The sequence below is a fragment of the Mobula hypostoma genome, chromosome 16, assembly GCF_963921235.1.
Source record: "Mobula hypostoma chromosome 16, sMobHyp1.1, whole genome shotgun sequence".
In the NCBI taxonomy this organism is placed as follows: Eukaryota; Metazoa; Chordata; class Chondrichthyes; order Myliobatiformes; family Myliobatidae; genus Mobula; species Mobula hypostoma.
Window position 1 is genome coordinate 72,621,792 of NC_086112.1, and position 6,654 is coordinate 72,628,445.

Consider the following 6,654-nt stretch of genomic DNA (forward strand, 5'->3'; position numbering starts at 1 on the left):
CCTATCAGAGAGTTTAGTCTTTGGTCAGGTTAAACCCCATCAGACAGTTTCACGTTTGGTCTGGTTAAACCTCATCAGACATTGTCACGTTTGGCCAGGTTAAACTCTATCAGACAGTTTCACGTTTGGCCAGGTTAAACCCCATCAGACAGCTTCACGTTTCGCCAGGTTAATCCCCATCAGACAGTTTCACATTTGGCCAGGTTAAACCCTATCAGACATTGTCGCATTTGGTCAAGTTAAACCCCATCAGACATTTTCACGTTTCGCCAGGTTAATTCCCATCAGGCATTGTCACATCTGGTCTGGTTAAACCTCATCAGACAGTTTCACATTTGGCCAGGTTAAACCACATCAGACTGTTTCACATTTGGTCAGGTTAAACCCCATCAGACAGTTTTATATTTGGCCAGGTTGAACCCCATCAGACAGTTTCCTGTTTGGCTAGGTTAAACCCCATCAGACAGTTTCATATTTGGTCAGTTTTAACCCTATCAGACAGTTTGATATTTGGCCAGGTTGAACCCCATTAGACCATTTCACATTTGGCTAGGTTAAACCCCATCAGACACTTTCACGTTTCGCCAGGTTAAACCCCATCAAACATTGTCATGTTTGGCCAGGTTAAGCCCCATCAGACAGTTTGGTATTTGGTCAGGTTAAACCCCATCAGACAGATTCACATTTGGCCAGGGTAAACCCCATCAGATATTGTCACGTTTGGCCAGGTTAAACACCATCAGACATTTTCACATTTGGTCACGTTAAACCTCATCAGACAGTTTCATATATGATCAGGTTAGGTTCACGTTTGGTCCGGTTAAACCCTATCAGATATTGTCAGATTTGGTCAGGTTAAACCCCATCAGTCATTGTTACATATGGTCAGGTTAAACCCCATCAGACAGTTTCATATTTGTTCAGGTTAAACCGCATCAGATAGTTTCACATGTGGTCAGGTTAAACTCCGCGAGACATTGTCAAGTTTGGCCAGGTTAAACCCCATCAGACAGTTTCACATTTGGCCAGGTTAAACCCCATCAGACAGTTTCACATTTGGTCAGGTTAAACCCTATCAGACAGTTTCACGTTTGGTCTGGTTAAACCTCATCAGACAGTTTCACATTTGGCCAGGTTAAACCCCATCAGACAGTTTCACATTTCGCCAGGTTAATCCCCATCAGGCATTGTTACATCTGGTCTGGTTTAACCTCACTAGACAGTTTCATATTTTGTCCAGTTAAACCCCATCAGACAGTTTCACATTTGGCCAGGTAAAATGCCATTAGAGATCGTCATGTTTGGCCAGGTTAAACACCATCAGACAGTTTCACATTTGATCAGGTTAAACCCCATCATACATTTTCACGTTTGGCCATCAGACAGTCTCAAGTTTGTCCAGGTTAAACCCCATCAGACATTTTCACGTTTGTTCACATGAAACCTAATCAGGCAGTTTCACATTTGGTCAGGTTAAACCCTATCAGACAGTTTCACATTTGGTCAGGTTAAACCACATCAGACATTTTCACGTTTGGCCAGGTTAAACCCCATCAGACAGTTTCACATTTGGTCAGGGTAAACCCCATCAGATATTGTCACGTTTGGCCAGGTTAAACATGATCAGACATTTTCACGTTTGGTCACGTTAAACCTCATCAGACAGTTTCATATATGATCAGGTTAGGTTCACGTTTGGTCCGGTTGAACCCTATCAGATATTGTCAGATTTGGTCAGGTTAACCCCGTCAGACAGGTTCACTTTTGGTCAGGTTAAACCCCATCAGACAATTTCACATTTGGTCAGGTTAAACCCCATCAGACAGTTTCATATTTGGTCAGTTTAAACCCTATCAGACAGTTTGATATTTGGTCAGGTTAAACCCCATCAGACCATTTCACGTTTGGCTAGGTTAAACCCCATCAGACACTTTCACGTTTCGCCAGGTTAAACCCCATCAAACATTGTCATGTTTGGCCAGGTTAAGCCCCATCAGACTGATTCACATTTGGCCAGGGTAATCCCCATCAGATATTGTCACGTTTGGCCAGGTTAAACACCATCAGACATTTTCACGTTTGGTCATGTTAAACCTCATCAGACAGTTTCATATATGATCAGGTTAGGTTCACGTTTGGTCCGATTAAACCCTATCAGATATTGTCAGATTTGGTCAGGTTAAACCCCATCAGTCATTGTTACATATGGTCAGGTTAAAAACCATCAGACAGTTTCACATTTGTTCACGTTAAACCGCATCAGATAGTTTCACGTGTGGTCAGGTTAAACTCTGCGAGACATTGTCAAGTTTGGCCAGGTTAAACCCCATCAGACAGTTTCACATTTGGCCAGGTTAAACCCCATCAGACAGTTTCATGTTTGGGCTGTTTGAACCCCATCAGACAGTTTTAAATTTGGTCAGGTTAGTCCCCATCAGACAGTTTCATATTTGGCCAGGTTAAAATTCCATCAAACACTCACGTTTGGCCAGGTTAAACCCCTTCAGACAGTTTCATATTTGGTCAGTTCAGCTTCACATTTGGTCATGTTCCCCCCCATCAGAGATTGTCAATTTGTCCGGGTTAAACCTCATCAGACATTTTCACGTTTGGTCAGTGTAAGCCCCATCAGACAGCTTCACATTTGGTCCGCTGAAACCCCATCAGACAGTTTGATATTTGGTCAGGTTAAACCCCTGAAGACATTGACACCTTTGTTCAGGTTAAAGCGCATCAGACAGTTTCACTTTTGGTCTGGTTAAGCCCCATCAGACAGTTTCACATTTGGTTAGGTTAAACCCCATCAGAGATTTTCTCGTTTGGCCAGGGAAAATGCCATCAGACATTGTCATATTAGGCCAGGTTAAACCTCATCAGACATTGTCACGTTTGGCCAGGTTAAACTCCATCAGATAGTTTCACGTTTGGTCAGGTTAAACCCCATCAGAAAGTTTCACGTTTCGCCAGGTTAATCCCCATCTGACCGTTTAACATTTGATCAGGTTAAACCCCATCAGACAGATTCACATTTGGCTAGGTTAAACCCTATCGGACGTTGTCACATTTGGTCAAGTTAAACCCCATCAGACATTTTCACGTTTTGCCAGGTTAATCCCCATCAGGCATTGTCACATCTGGTCTGGTTAAACCTCATCAGACAGTTTCACATTTGGCCAGGTTAAACCCCATCAGACAGTTTCACATTTCGCCAGGTTAATCCCCATCAGGCATTGTTACATCTGGTCTGGTTAAACCTCATCAGACAGTTTCATATTTGGTCCAGTTAAACCCCATCAGACAGTTTGATATTTGGTCAGGTTAAACCTTATCAGACAGTTTCACGTTTGGCCAGTTAAAATGCCATCAGACATTGTCACATTTGGTCAGGTTAAACCCCACCAGACAGTTCCCCGTTTAGCCAGGTTAAACCCCATCAGACAATTTCACATTTGGTCAGGTTAAACCCCATCAGACAGTTTCACATTTGGCCAGGTTAAACCCCATCAGACATTGTCACGTTTGGCCAGGTTAAACCTCATCAGACAGTTTCATATATGGTCAGGTTAGGTTCACGTTTGGTCAGGTTAAAGCCCATCAGACAGTTTCACATTTGGTTAGGTTAAACCCCATCAGACAGTTTCATATTTGGTCAGGCTGAACCCCATCAGACAGTTTCTTGTTTGGCTAGGTTAAACCCCATCAGACAGTTTCATATTTGGTCAGTTTAAACCCATCAGACAGTTTGATATTTGGCCAGGTTGAACCCCATCAGACCATTTCACATTTGGCTAGGTTAAACCCCATCAGACACTTTCACGTTTCGCCAGGTTAAACCCCATCAAACATTGTCATGTTTGGCCTGGTTAAGCCCCATCAGACAGTTTGGTATTTGGTCAGGTTAAACCCCATCAGACAGATTCACATTTGGCCAGGGTAAACCCCATCAGATATTGTCACGTTTGGCCAGGTTAAACACCATCAGACATTTTCACGTTTGGTCACGTTAAACCTCATCAGACAGTTTCATATATGATCAGGTTAGGTTCACGTTTGGTCCCGTTAAACCCTATCAGACATTGTCAGAGTTGGTCAGGTTAAACCCCATCAGTCATTGTTACATATGGTCAGGTTAAACCCCATCAGACAGTTTCACATTTGTTCAGGTTAAACCCCATCAGATAGTTTCACGTGTGGTCAGGTTAAACTCCGCGAGACATTTTCAAGTTTGGCCAGGTTAAACCCCATCAGACAGTTTCACATTTGGCCAGGTTATACCCCATCAGACAGTTTCAGGTTTGTCCAGGTTAAACCCCATCAGATATTGTCACATTTGGTCAGGTTAAACCCTATCAGACAGTTTCACATTTGGTCAGGTTAAACCGTATCAGACAGTTTCACGTTTGGTCTGGTTAAACCCCATCAGACAGTTTCAAGTTTGGTTAGGTTAAACCCTATCAGACATTGTCACGTTTGGTCTGGTTAAACCCCGTCAGACATTGTCACATTTGGCCAGGTTAAACCCCATCAGATAGTTTCATGTTTGGGCTGGTGGAACCCCATCAGACAGTTTTACATTTGGTCATGTTAAGCCCCATCGGACTGTGTCAGTTCGGCCAGGTTAAACCCCATCAAAGTGTTTCAGATTTGGTCAGTTTAAACCCTATCAGAGAGTTTAGTCTTTGGTCAGGTTAATCCCCATCAGACAGTTTCACGTTTGGCCTGGTTAAACCCCATCAGAGATTTTCACGTTTGGCCAGGTAAAATGCCATCAGACATTGTCATATTTGGCCAGGTTAAACTTCATCAAATATTGTCACGTTTGGCCAGTTTAAACTCCATCAGACAGTTTCACGTTTGGTCTGGTTAAACCCCATCAGACCATCTAACATTTGGTCAAGTTCAACCACATCAGACAGTTTCACATTTGGTCTGGTTAAACCCCATCAGACAGTTTCACGTTTGGTCAGGTTAAACCCCATCAGACAGTTTGGCACTTGGTCAGGTTAAACTCCATCAGACAGTTTCACATTTGGTCAGGATAATCCCCATCAGACATTGTCACATTTGGCCAGGTTCAACCCCATCAGACAGTTTCACGTTTGCCCAGCTTAGACCCCATCAGATATTGTCACGTTTCGTCAGGTTAAACCCCATGAAACATTGTCACGTTTGGCCAAGTAAAAACCCAGCAGACAATGTCATGTTTCGCCAGGTTATTCCCCATCAGACAGTTTCACATTTGGTCAGGTTAAACCCCATCAGACAGTTTCATGTTTGGTCAGGTTAAACCCCATCAGATATTGTCAAATTTGGTCAGGTTAAACCCCATCAGATATTGTCAAATTTGGTCAGGTTAAACCCAATCAGACAGTTTATCATTTGGTCAGGTTAAACCCAATCAGATATTGTCACATTTGGTCAGTTAAACGCCATCAGACAGTTTCACGTTTGGTCAGGTTAAACCCCATCAGACAGTTTCATGTTTGGACAGGTCAAACCCCATCAGACAGTTTCACGTTTGGGCTGGTTAATCCCCATCAGACCATCTCACATTTGGTCAGGTTAAACCACATCAGACAGTTTCACATTTGGTCAGGTTAAACCCCATCAGACAGTTTCACATTTGGTCAGGTTAAACCCCATCAGACAGTTTCACGTTTGGACAGGTCAAACCCCATCAGACAGTTTCACGTTTGGTCTGGTTAAACCCCATCAGACCATCTCACATTTGGTCAGGTTAAACCACATCAGACAGTTTCACATTTGGTCAGGTTAAACCCCATCAGACAGTTTCACGTTTGGTCAGGTTAAACCCCATCAGACCATTTCACGTTTGGCTAGGTTAAACCCATCAGACACTTTCACGTTTCGCCAGGTTAAACCCCATCAAACATTGTCATGTTTGGTCAGGTTAAACCCCGTCACACAGTTTCATATTTGGCCAGGTTAAACCCCAGCAGTCAGTTTCACATTTGGCCAGGTTAAACCCCATCAGATATTGTCACATTTGGCCAGGTTAAACCCCATCAGACAGTTTCACTTTTGGTCAGGTTAAACCCCATCAGACAGTGTCAAATTTGGTCAGGTTAAACCCCATCAGACAGTTTCACATTTGGTCAGGTTAAACCCCATCAGATATTGTCACATTTGGTCAGGTTAAACCCCATCAGACATTGTCACATTTGGTCAGGTTAAACCCCATCAGACAGTTTCACATTTGGTCAGGTTAAACCCCATCAGACAGTTTCATATTTGGCCAGGTTAAACCCCATCAGACAGTTTCACATTTGGTCAGGTTAAACCCCATCAAACATTGTCACGTTTCGTCAGGTTAAACCCCATCAGATATTGTCACATTTGGCCAGGTTAATACCCATCAGACAATTTCACGTTTGTCTAGGTTAAACCCCATCAGACAGTTTCATATTTGTTCAGGTTAAACCCCATCAGACAGTTTCACGTTTGGCCAGGTTCAACCGGATCGGACAGGTTCACATTTGGCCTGGTTAAACCCCATCAGACAGTTTCATATTTGGCCAGGTTAAAACCCCATCAAACATTGTCACGTTTCATCAGGTTAAACGCCATCAGACTGTTTCATATTTGGCCAGGTGGAACCCCATCAGACATTGTCATGTTTGGTAAGGTTAAACC